We start from the raw sequence: 14,642 nt of genomic DNA on the forward strand, positions 1-14,642 counted from the left end.
CTTTCTACAGTTAGGTGATTCAGCTAAGGTATAATATAGTTGTTTCCCGCAGGAAGATGTGGAGCTGTTGGTGCCTCTTGCGCTGTTGAAAGCATAAATTTGTATAACTATTATATCCAAACAGGATAAATATATTTGGCTTCAAAAAATAGATGTTAAAGATACTTTTACCAGATGAATGAACATGTATAGAAAGGTTATTAGTTAAATGTATCTCATTATCTGATCATAAGGTAAGAGTACGGTAGGTAAGGTATAAGTAGGTAAGAGTAGGTGAGGTATAAGTAGGTAAGAGTAAGTAAGGTATAAGTAGGTAAGAGTAGGTGAGGTATAAGTAGGTAAGAGTTAGTAGGAGAAAGTAAGGTATAAGTAGGTAAGAGTAAGTGAGGTATAAGTAGGTATGAGTAAGTATGGTATAAGTAGGCAAGACAAATACTGGTAAGGTAAGAATAGGTATACTAAGACTAGGTAAGATGAGAGTAGTTAAATTAAGGGTAGGTAAGATCAAACTAGGTTAGGTAAGGGTGGGCAACGCATGTGTAGGCAAAGAAGGAGTAAGGTAAGGGCATATACGGTGAGGGTAGGTTAGGTTAGGTAGGGGTAGTTAAGGTATGGGTAGGGTAGGTTAGGTACGGATACTTAAGGTATGGGTATGTTGGGTTAGGTAGGGGTAGTTAAGGTATGGGTATGTTAGGTTAGGTACGGGTAGTTAAGGTATGGGTAGATTAGGTAAGCGTGAGTAAAGTAAGCGTTAGTAAGGTAATGATAAGCAAGCTGAGGGTAGGTTAGGTAAGGATTGGTAAGAGGTCGGTAGGTAAGATAATGGTAGGTAGAGCGAGGGTAAGAGAAGATATGAGAGGTAAGGCAAGGTGAGGTAAGGCAAGGTAAGGTAAGAGTAAGTAAGGTAATGTAATAGTAGGATACAGCCAGGTTATGTATGGATAGGTTATGTAATGATAGGTAAGGTGGCGGTAGCTAAGGTATGAACAAGCAAGGTATGAGAAGGCAAGAGTAGGCAAGGTAGGAGTAGTTGTGTTAAGAGTAAGTAAGGTAAAGTATGAGTAGGTATGGTAAACGCAGGATTAATCCTGGGTAAAAATAGTTAAGTTATGGCAATGTTAGGTTAGGTAAGGTATGATAAGGTAAGGTATGGTAAGGTAAGGTATGGTAAGGTAAGGTAAGGGTAGGTAAGATAACAGTGGGTAATTAAGAGTCTATAAGAGTAGGTAAAGTGGGGTTAAGAGTTGGTAAAGTGAGGTAAGATAAGCTGAGAGTGATTTTAGTAATCATAGGTAAGGAGAGGGTACCTTAAGTAATTTGATGATGGCTTAGGTAAGGTGATGGTGGTTTGGGAAAGGTAAGGTGATGGTGGTTTGGGAAAGGTAAGGTGAAGGTAGCTTACGTAAGAGCAAGTAAGGTAACGACAGATAAAGTGAGAGTAGGTTTGGTAACTGATGAACAGCGAAGCTGAGGCAAAGAACCATCCCTCTCATTTTCCCAGCTGCTGTATATCTAGATGCTTTGCTGTTGGGTGTGTAGGAATCAAATTTTCTTCGACTGAATTGATAGTTAAAATCAAGGTTTCTGATAATTCCATAAATAATTCACATAATCCTGCTTCCCCACTACTCAGAACCGTTGTTTCCTAGAGCAGTCTTTTCTATAATTCTTGTGTACAAGAGTTCCAGCAACTAAATAAAATGTCAAAACTACATAAAACAAACAAAGTACTAAAAGGAGATTTTATTTTGGAAACCATCATTGTAAATTTGGTTTTCCTCATTTGGTTTAAGTCACTATTTCATTTTTTTTTTAAATCATATTTTAAACATTAGAAGAAAATCCTCACGTGAATCTGTAGGCCTACAGCTAAGCCTACTCAGAGGATAGGTCTAATCTTGCATGATGTTACCAGGTCTCGAATGAAATATAGACCTAGGATATAAAACATACTTTTATCACACTAGTTTCACATCAAGATAGAAGATTAATTATCTGTGTAAATATATGAATATTAATAAAGTTATTACGCATAAAGAAACGCCTTACCTTCACAGTAATGTCAAACTAAAGAATTGCACAACAAATTTCAATATATCGCCATTTCTTGTTACATGTAGGAAGGAACAAGTGACGGACGGGAGACATAATTGTTCCCAAGTTCCAGCAATTGTTTACATCCCAAAAGGTTCCAACAATATTTAACAAAATTCAACGATTTTTTTTAATCATCTATTTCTTAATCTCAATCATTTCGACTATCTTATTTCATTAAAATCTGCATTGAATTTAGGAAATATCTATTTCAATGTTGTTACTGATCTTAAAATATTTGATTTCCCTTGTTTCCTTTCCTCACTGGGCTATATTCCCCGTTGGAGCCCTTGGGCATATAGCATCCTGCTTTTCCAACTAGGGTTGTAGCTTGCAGTAATAAAAATAATAATAATAATAATAATAATAATAATAATAATAATAATAATAATAATAATAACTGGAACTAGAAATAGCAGTAGTGAGGTTGATACCTTGATAGTAGCAGAATAAATTATCTTCATTATTGAACATTGTAAATAAAGACATTGAAAAAAGAGAGAGAATATTTTTGTACTGTATATATGGAAAGCAGAGTAACATGATTTATATCATTTCTTATTTAATCAACTTATAGAAAAGCGGATGAAATATGTATCGATAGCGAAAATGACAATAAAATTAGTATGAAGTTATATTATTAAAAAAAAGAACTCGTTGAGGTTCAGTTGTGGTCTACTGAAAAAAATGATCACCAATATCATCTCCTCCTGTTCCTCTTGACGCAAAGGGCCTCGGTTAGATTTCGACAGTCATCTCTATCTTGAACTTATAATTCAATACTTATCTATTCATCATCTCCTACTTCACGCTTTATAGTCCTCAGCCATGAAGGTCTGGGTCTTCCAACTCTTCTAGTACCTTGTGTATTACCCCATTTCAGGGTAATACTTTAGCCTAATATTAGAATGATGAACAAAAGGTCTCTCTCTCTCTCTCTCTCTCTCTCTCTCTCTCTCTCTCTCTCTCTCTCTCTCTCTCTCTCTCTCTCTCTCTCTCAAACTTCTCCAGGGAAAAATCTGCCTTAGTACTTCTTTGATATCGATAGTGAATATGGTTTTATCAAAATCTGTGAAAGGAAAACTAGAATACGTGTTTTTTGCTTAGCTAATAATGTTATATGCAGATGTATTGCAGAATACCCTGCTAATGACATCTAGTATCCCTTTGAATAACAACACCAATGTTTAGTCACAAAATATATAGTAATTCATACCCTTTCAGATAGTCTATAAGGAAATTTTATCAATGAGATATTATTTAGGAATCATGAACATAACTAAAATATATTTACTCTAAGATCTCAATTTAATATACTTATGAGAGTTTCCTAATAACATCTGAACTGGAATAATCTACTATCCCATCTTCAATATTGGAGGAATAGCTAATGTATAAAATTTGATTTAAAATGTTGAAAAAGTATACACTACTAATTATTAATATAAGCTTAGAATAAAGTTGATATTTTCTTCAGGAATGAGAACAAATGAATTCTTCAGGAATGAGAACAACTGAATTATCTAGGAATGAGAAGACCTGAATTCTTCAGGAATGAGAACACCTGAATTCTTCAAGAATGAGAACACCTGAATGATATTCTATTATTAACGTTCAGTAAATCTTCAAGCAGACGAAATCTCAAAGAGGATATCACACCGACCTGAAAGGTATAAAAACTATAGTAATATCAAATCACTAACTTTAGTAATAATTTGTATTTAAAGAGTATATTCTATTGATTAACTGATGCTAAACCCGAATGTTTACCTCTGATATAAGGACTTAGAGATTTAGAATGTATATAATTCAAACTATACATATATATATATATATATATATATATATATATATATATGTATATATATATATATATATATATATATATATATATATATATATATTTGTGAATATATGTATACATATGTAAATATATATTCACACACATAACTGTATAATATATAAAAACACACCCATATATATATATATATATATATATATATATATATATAAATATATATATATATATATATATATATATATATATATTTATATATATATATATATATATATATATATATATATATATATATATAAATATATATATATATATATATATATATATATATATATATATGTGTGTGTGTGTGTGTATAGGCATATATATAAATATTTGTCTTATATATATATATATATATATATATATATATATATATATATGTGTGTGTGTGTGTGTGTGTGTGTACACGTGTGTGTGTGTGTTTGCGCGCATGTATAAATGTAAAAAAATACGCAGAAGCGAATATATTATGATAGCCACGTGGGCAACATGTACCATATACAGTCTATTTCAGGATTTGTGGGAAGGGGCCTACAGCTGCTGAGTATATAACCTTGAAATAGGATGATTATGTCTTTATGGTCGCCAAGAACGAGGAAAATTACTGCTAGAAGTTCATACTTAAACGTAGTAAAGTCTCTTTAACCAAACTCTCCAAAAAGAAAAATCTTTGAGGCTCGCTTTATGAAAACTTGAAATTTTCGGGGAAAAGAATTGCTAGTAGTTTTCTTTTAATATTGGGCAATTTTTGTCATACACATAGGAAAAGATAGAATTTGTACTTCACTTAAAAAAAAACAAAAAAACTTTCATATGAATAGTAGCTACTTTTTAAACTGACTTTTATACATTGATAAAATAAATCGGAAAATGGAAAACTAAGTCAATTTCCAATGTACAACTATTGGCAGATAAATTTCTCTTTAAAATGGTTTTAATACGAAACATATCAGTCGAGAAACAAATATATAGAGAGAGTTTAAAGTAACACCTGAATAACATTGATCTAATGGGGCTGAGTTTATTGACCAATCAAATATAAGTTTATGATATGGATCCCGTTCAGGAAATAGGGGAAATATAAAGTAAATGAAAAGCAAATATGATTTTTAATAGACTACTTTTAATCCCAAAATGGCATATCATAAAGCATTAGGAGATGGAATTTTGAAAAGGACATTCAGTATACATTTTCTGTGCACATCACATATATTGATAAAATTCATATTTTATAGAGAGCAGTTCAGAAATGAAATAATTCCATGTTTCTGAAAGGTTTTTGCATTATTATTATTATTATTATTATTATTATTATTATTATTATTATTATTATTATTATTACTTCCTAAGCTACAACCCTAGTTGGAAAAGCAAGATGCTATAAGCCCGGGGGCTCCAACAGGGAAAATAGCCCAGTGAGGAAAAGAAACAATGAAAAATAAAGTATCTTAAGAAGAGTAACATTAAAATAAATATCTCCCATATAAACTATAAAAACTTCAACAAAAGAAGAGGAAGAGAAATAAGATAGAATAGTGTGCCTGAGTGTACCCTCAATAAGAGAACTCAAACCAAAGAGAGTGGAAGACCATGGTACAAAGGCTATGGCACTACTCAAGACTAGAGAACAATGGTTTGATTTTGGAGTGTCCGTCTCCTAGAAAGAGATGCTTACCACAGCTATAGAGTCTCTTCTACCCTTAACAAGAGGAAAGTGGCCACTGAACAATTACAATGCAGAAACCCCTTGAGTGAAGAAGAATTGTTTGGTAATCAGTGTTGTTAGGTGTATGAAGACAGAGAATATGTAAAAAATAGGCCAGACTATTTGGTGTGTGTGTAGGCAAAAGGAAAATGAACCGTAACCAGAGAGAAGGATCCAATGTAGTATTATTACTATAAGCTAAGCTATAACCATAGCAGGAAAAGCAAGGTGCTATAAGCCCAAGGGCCCCAACAGGGAAAAATAGCCTGGTGACGAAAGGTAACAGGGAAATAAATAAACTAAATGAGAAGAATAAACAATCAAGATAAAATATTCCAAGAACAGGCTTGAAAATTAATGATAAAACTAAACAAACAACAAAATAAAACACAAAATAAATATATAAAAAACTATAGAAGGAAAAAAATACAAATCACATCCATATATCCATACACAGAACCACTTCTACCAAACCTTATGATATAAGAAAAGTTGTCCCCCAATATATATATATTTCTTTTTTTTATGGAATTCGGTTGTCCCGACTCTATTCAGACATGGACAATGTCGATTATTACCCAGCAAATGAGGCAGCGCTCCTTGCAGAGGGAAGAAATTGGCTGACAATATCTCTGAGGGAAATTATTTCCCAATAAGTCAGTAATAACGTTCGGTGAGATTCTCTCTCTCTCTCTCTCTCTCTCTCTCTCTCTCTCTCTCTCTCTCTCTCTCTCTCTCTCTCTCTCTCTACACACACATACAGATATATAGATATTTGTTTTTCCAATATTAAGCATATTCCCCTAAACAGGGGTGGCACCATATAAAAACTAAACAACATTCACTGATTTATTCATCATATATTTATATATATATATATACTACACTGAAGGCTCATTAGCTACGCTCCCATCCATCATTATATATAAACACATAAACACTTGAATATATATATATATATATATATATATATATATATATATATATATATATATATATATATATACAAACGCACACACACACACACACACACACACACATATATATATATATATATGTATATATATATATATATATATATATATATATATATACATATATATATATATATATATATATATATATATATATATATATATATATATATATATATATATATATATATAGACGTGCGTGTGCATGTTTTCTTTAGCCTATTAGACAGTGTAGCGAATGTAGAAACATCGTAAGCGATACAAACTGTGAAGTAAATTACATTACTGACTTACACACACACACACACACACAAAAAAAAAAGTCACTGACGATTTAACTCTTATAACACATATTATAAACGCTTTGATCATTAGAATTCAAGGATTCGTGGAACTTAATACAATCCAAATTTGGCAAAACATAAAAGGTCAATTATTTCATGGATAGGAGTTTGAAAAATCTGAATTTGATTAGAGAAGAGAATAATCTAAATGAAAATAAAAAATAGAATAACAATCCATATATAAATTCAATGATAGAATTAATCAGACTATTCCAATAAGAAAATGCAGTATTTATTATCAAAATGTGAGGCTTATAGAATACAAGGCCTCTCTAGCTAACACTAATTGCTTGCGTTTTCTGAAAGAAAAAACATCTAAAAATTTTAAATTGTTACATTAGAAAAATGGATAAATATTGGAGAGGTAAATCTCTCTCTCTCTCTCTCTCTCTCTCTCTCTCTCTCTCTCTCTCTCTCTCTCTCTCTCTCTCTCCACGTCAAATCCCACCACTGAACTTCATACATATATCAAATGACGCACATGATAGCAATCGAGTCGGTAATAAATTTGGTCAACTCTCATTCAAGGGACTTTTGGAATAGTTCCCCTACATATTGATATGCAAATGAAGATCCTCCAGATTCCTGTGGAAAGGACGAATGATGAACCAACTCCTCTCAGAGTCAAATCCTTTGAGACTTTCATATGTTGAATTCGATTATATACTTTATATACATATCAATGAAATAAGTCAATTAATATTGATGTACCTTATCTTACTTTTTACGCAGTATTTGATTTTGTTTTACGTTTATTTTAAGCTGATATGTTAAACGTATTTCTGAATATTTTGATAAACCAATAAAAATGTCGAAATTAAGTTGATTAAGGATTAATATACCAATAAAGTAGTTACGGATCCTTTTCTGCTCTCCAGAACGTATTTGACAGGTGTTCATTTAGCTACCATCAATACCGTTACGTAATTGAAGCTGGAATAATATTTTGAAAAATCGATATGGACGCGATTTAATCAATTATCATTGAACATCTAATTGTTAATTACTATATTGTTTTCCTCTAATGTCCACCTCAAAAATTAGTCTTTTATATCTTATCTATAATCCTTTTTGGTGATGTTTTATCAAAAATTTTCACTTAATTATAAATTCCCGTGATTGCTTTTGGCAATGTATCAAATCATACAACTTCAATAAGCTGATTATTTCTTAAAACTCTAAGGTATGTGACAATAAGTAATATATTACAAACAATTGAAAGATTGCCAAAAATGTCCATTATTTAAATTAAATATATTACACCTCCTTTAAAAAAGAGGGATACAGATAACTGAAGCATTGATATGATAGGAGACAACGGATGTCCATTGCCCTCAGTCGAAGAATTAGTCGTAAAGATACGGGAAAGTAGATATTTTACAACTATCAATTTAAAATCTGGATACTATCAAATACCCATTCAAGGAGACAGTAAATGCAAAACGTCATTTATAGCCAACGATCAAGTATTTCAGTTTGGTTTTCCTCCTTTTTGGTGTTAAAAACGCGAAGGCTCAGGAATGGAAGGTAGATCGTTAGAATGAAGTGTAGGCCATGAAGTCGTCGTCTGAGATATTTCAACAGAAAAGGGGAAAACGTTTCTGTTGCAAACGTTTGTGTTGCAAGGGAATCTCATGGCAGAATCAATGGGAAGGATTCGAAGAGATATGGGAGCGGTTTTGCATTGAGACACGCAGCATTTATTCTTTTAAAGGCAGACGCCAGTCGAAGGTGGTGGAGTAAATATTGGGTAGTTATTTTCCACAAAGGAATTTATTTTTGTTTGTTTGTTAATCTGGTAACTAATCAAAACAAGGATCAGTTTTTCATTTCCGTGTAATTGCCTGATTACGCCTTTCGGAAACGAACAGCTACTGAATAAAAATATATTATATAATAATTCTGGAGTTTAATCTTACTGTCTGATATAATTTGATGTTGTGTTTTCCATTTGAGATTTTTTCTTAAAAACTTTATTATTATGATTTTGCTGCTGCTGCTGCTGATGATACACACACAGACACACACACACACACATATATATATATATATATATATGTATATATATATATATATATATATATATATATATATATATATATATATATGTGTGTGTGTGTGTGTGTGTGTGTGTGTGTGTGTGATAATTTTGCACATTTAGACGTGTGTTTCATAGTCATATAAGCCATATATTGTACCCCTGATATCTTGAATTCTCTCTACCTCGAGATCAGAGACCCAGGGAGGAATCAACTCCAAGATAATAGCTACTGGTCGGCCGTGGAATCGAACCCGGGCCCAAGAAACTGAGGTTCCATTGACTTACCAACTTTGTAGCTGAGCTGCTACGTCAGTGCAACCTCAGTTTCTTGGGCCCGGGTTCGATTCCCCGACCGACCAGAGGCTATTATCTTGGAGCTGATTCCTCCCTGGGTCTCTGATCCCGAGGTAGAGAGGATCCCGCTGTTAGGAGGAGTATAATATATGGCTTATAAATAAATATATATATATATATATATATATGTATGTATATATATTTATATAAATATATATATATATATATATATATAAACATATATATAAATATATATAGATGTGTATATATACATATATATATACATATATATATATATATATATATATATATATATATGTATATATATACATATATATATACATATTTATCCATATATATATATATATATATATATATATATATATATGTATATATATACATATATATATATGTATATATATATATGTATAAATATGTATATATATGTATATATATATATATATATATATATATATATATATATATATATATATATATGTATATATATGTATGTATATACATATATATATATATACATATTTATACATATATATACATATATATATATATGTACATATATATATATATATATATATATATATATATATATATATATATATATATATATATATATATATAAATTTTTGTAATTAAAGAAAACAAATTACCGAAATTTTGAAAGGATATCGCATAATCATCCACGTCAAAATGCGTTGAAATATTTCGCCCACGCAGAGTATTAATTAAGTCAGACGGTTTAAACTCTCCATTACCTCTGGTAATATCTCCTCTCCTCCCACCTCTCCAGCTCTTGATAGACAGTTCTTGATAGACTTCCAATTTATGAAATTAGATCCTGGATGGAAGCTCCCTTACTCTGAATACCGTCTTCCATCTTGAATAATTGAGGAGTCTAAAGAAACGAGATTCGTTATATCTTTCCGTATTGAGATTCATTGACAACTTGCAATCCTTAATTATCCTTCTACTTTCTTTAGGACTATAAATTGACGATCGAAGGTATGTGAATAGATCCTGGGATAAGGAATGGAATGGATAAGTAATGGGGATAATTGGGTCTATGGATTGGATGGGAAGGGAGTACTCAGACTAGGTTTTGAAGAAAAATAGTAAGTTTGCGTAATGATATGATATTGTGAAAAGTTGAAGGGCTATGGATTGGATGAGATAGGAATACTCAGACTATGTTTTAGGAAAATATCGATAGTTCAAATAATGATGGGATATTGTGAAATGTAAAATCATATTTTGTAACTCATGATAAATAAAGGGCAGACGGCACTTGTAAAAAAAAAAAAAAACCCAGAGACCTCGACCTAAACCTTTTTGTATGAATAAATTGATGTGTAATTACTTGAAGTTTTTTTTTCTTCTTTTATTACTCCAGTTGACTTTTTATTTCTAACAAGGGAGTTGTAATACATGTATTTTAGATCTTTCTCTATTTTTGGCAATCTTTCAAGGGTTTTCATAATACTGCAATAATCACTGTCACATACGTTACAGATTTGAAATATAATCAAATAGCTGAAGTTCTATGATATTACACCTTGCTAAAATCCATAATACTATTTTTTTTGATGAAGTTAAATATTTTCAATTAAATATATTACCTAAAAAGATTTTTGTCAGGACATCAGAAACTACTTTTTGAGAAGAAAATTCGGAAAGTACAATCTACTAATCAACAACTAAATATTCAACATTAACAGGTTATGTCATATCCATATAGATTTTCCTGATTATTATTCCATTGCCAATTTCGTAACGATATTGAACATAGCCAATTGAAGGCCTATCAAATAGGTTCTAAAGAGTTAGAAAAGAAATCGTAACTACTTTATTGGCATATTAATTCTTAATCAAATTTAGTTCACTATTTTATTGGTTGATGTAAGAAAATATCTACCTAAATATTTAGCCGTCATTTTTGACAGGTCGCGTACACTAGTAGATATATGATAGATATTAAGCAAGGAGAAATAGAATAAATGAAAAAGAAAATGCTAGATAAATTCATATCAAAAGGAAGGTAGAATGAAATGTTGAAAGCGGGGATAGAAATTAGTGAGCATTAAACTGATTCGAAATACACTTCTCAATGTTCGTTCTCGGAAGCCAGATATTCCTCTAATTTTTCGTATCACAAAAAAAAAAAAATAAAAATCTTCCTCGTTTTTTACGGTCACCGATGGTCCAGCTGAGGTCTAAATAACTTGGTTATAACAATTCAGAACGTCGTATAATGGCTGATTCACACTATCTGTCAGGTCTCGTTCCGCTCTCGCTCCGGTCACGGTCCGGTCAAATGATTTTGCTTCGCTCTCGCTCCGGTCATGGTCCGGTCAAAGGATTTTGCTCCGCTCATCGCTCCAGTCACGGTCCAGTCAAATTATTTTGCTCCGCTCTCGCTCCGGTCACGGTCCGGTCAAATGATTTTGCTCCGGTCTTGCTCCGGTCACGATCCGGTCAAATGATTTTGCTCCGCTCTCGCTCTGGTCACGGTCCGGTCAAATGATTTTGCTCTGGTCTTGCTCCGGTCACGGTCCGGTCAAATGATTTTGCTCCAGTCTTGCTCCGGTCAAATGATTTTGCTCCGCTCTCGCTCCGGTCACGGTCCGGTCAAATGATTTTGCTCCGGTCTTGCTCCGGTCACGATCCGGTCAAATGATTTTTGCTCTGCTCTCGCTCCAGTCATGGTCCGGTCAAATGATTTTGCTCCGCTCTCAGCTCCGGGCACGGTCCGGTCAAATGATTTTGCTCCGCTCTCGCTCCGGTCACGGTCTGGTAATATGATTTTGCTCCGCTCTCGCTCCGGTCACGGTCCGGTCAAATATTGTTTCGCAATTTTAAATGGATGCATTCACACTGGCACTCCCGGTCCGCTCTCGCTCCACTCTGTCTCCACTCTCGCTCCGGTCATAGTAGAAAACAATCAATATGTACAATAACAGGCTGATATTCACTGCGTAAATACATTTCCTAGTATCACTGAATAAGATTCCTATACAATTATGCTTTTTCCTGATATTTATAATATTGCCAAGACACTGATCGGACCGAGATCGAACCGAAGGTGTGGACACCCCAGTACCTAGACCGAACCGAGACCGAACCGGGACTGGAGCGTGACCGGATCGATAGTGTGAATCAACCCTAAGGCTCCACTTCGGAGGTGACAGATGATATTAATGTTAGTTTGTTTCTGTGTAAGGATTCGGTGGCTAAATAATTTTGAACTTACTTAAGCATTAAAATCCTTAATTATGATACACCTGGGGTTAATGCAACTTATCTTTGCGTAACTAAAAATAAATACTTAAGCATTCCTACATAAAATTAGAAAAAAAATAAGTCTCCTTAATAAGAGTAAAACAAAACAATACTCATATCCAAGCATCAAAAATTCTTAATTATGATTCACCGGAGATTAATGCAACTTATCTCTGAGTAGAGTTCCCCTTCAGTATATGGCCAGAAGAGCAGCCCTTAAAGTAAAATAAATAAAAAAAAATACTTAGGTTCCAACACCAGACTGAAAAAAGTAAGGATTCCTTAATAAGAGCGAGAACAGCCCTCAAAGTAAAGCAAAGTATATAGAAATAATTACTTAAGGCTTCCAACACCAGACTGGATAAAGTAAGGTTTCCTTAACAAGAGCGAGAACAGCCCTTTAAAGTAAAGCAAAGTAAAGTAAATAGAAATAAATATTTAAGGCTTCCAATACCAGACTGAAAAAGGTAGGTTTCCTTAATAAGAGCGAGAACAGCCCTTAAAGTAAAGTAAAAAAGAGTAAAGTTTCCTTAATAAGAATGAGAACAGCCCCTAAAGTAAAGTAAAAAAAAGTAAAGGTTTCCTTTGATAAGAATGAGAACAGCCCTTAAAGTAAAGTAAAAAAGAGTAAAGTTTCCTTAATAAGAATGAAAACAGCCCTTAAAGTAAAGTAAAGGAAAAAAGTAAGGTTTCCTTAATAAGAGCGAGAACAGCCCTTAAAGCAAAGTAAAGTATATAGAAATAAATACTTAAGGCTTCCAACACCAGACTGGAAAAAGTAAGGATTCCTTAATAAGAGCGAGAACTACCATTAAAGTAAAGCAAAGTAAAGTAATTAGAAATAAATATTTAAGGCTTCCAATACCAGATTGAAAAAAGGTAGGTTTCCTTAATAAGCGCGAGAACAGCACTTAAAGTAAAGTAAAAAAAGTAAGGTTTCCTTAATAAGAATGAGAACAGCCCTTAAAGTAAAGTAAAAAAAAAGTAAAGTTTCCTTAATAAGAGCGAGAACAGCCCTTAAAGTAAAGAAAAAAAAGTTAGGTTTCCTTAATAAGAGCGAGAAAAAAAAAACATCGTTAGTTTTCCTGAGCGATGGTATCGACATGGCATCCAATATAACCATAACTCCTTATTTACAAACCTACAAAATTTTACAGCAAGCTCAAATGGATCGCCAGCGCCATCTATGCAATGGATGGCGTAGAAGCTCTGGCAGTATTGGGAAGTAAATGACCTGTTATTCTAGACTCTCGTCGCAATTGGCTTTTGCTAATATGCTTCTTTTATTTTAGTGAATTTTTATTTTTGTTTTGATAAAAAACATTAGAGGGGCGAGTTTGAAATCCTGTGATTATTTCAATTAAAAAAAAAAAAAAACAGTAGGCCTATTCCTATATTTAATATGATTTAGTTACACATGAAAATAAAAAAATCTTTATTAATTTTCACCACTCTATAAATTGTATTTAGTGTATGAAGATATTATTTCTATTATTTTCCTTATGAAAATGAATCAACTAAATGCCTTTAGTTATCAGTATATCTAATGTAATTGAGTTCTATATAAAAAATCATAAAAATCTTAATAGATTTTCATCATTCTTCATAATTGTATTCAATGCATGAAGGAATAGTTACATTCATTTTCCTTATGGAAATGAATCAACTAAATGCCTTTAGTTATCAGTATATCTAATGTAAATGAGTTCTACATAAAAGTAATGAAAATCTTAATAGATTTTCATTATATTTCATAAGTTGTATTCAGTGTATAAAGATATATTTGCATTTATTTTCCTTATGAAAATTAATATACTAAATGCTTTTGGTTATTATTATGAACATATTTTTTGTCATCCTTTGCTATTTAAAAAAAAAGTTTCCCTCTATAAATGTAGATCTAATAGAAATAATATTTTCACACATTAACTAGAATATCACCTCTTTTACCTTAAATTCCAGTAATTTGATAAAAGCTTCAGGAATTCATATAAATCTAGAGCTGAAATAATCTGGTGTGGCATAGTGATACGTCGCTGGAAACTTCCAAAAATGT

Source organism: Palaemon carinicauda, chromosome 20 (genome assembly GCF_036898095.1).
Source record: "Palaemon carinicauda isolate YSFRI2023 chromosome 20, ASM3689809v2, whole genome shotgun sequence".
Taxonomy (NCBI): Eukaryota; Metazoa; Arthropoda; class Malacostraca; order Decapoda; family Palaemonidae; genus Palaemon; species Palaemon carinicauda.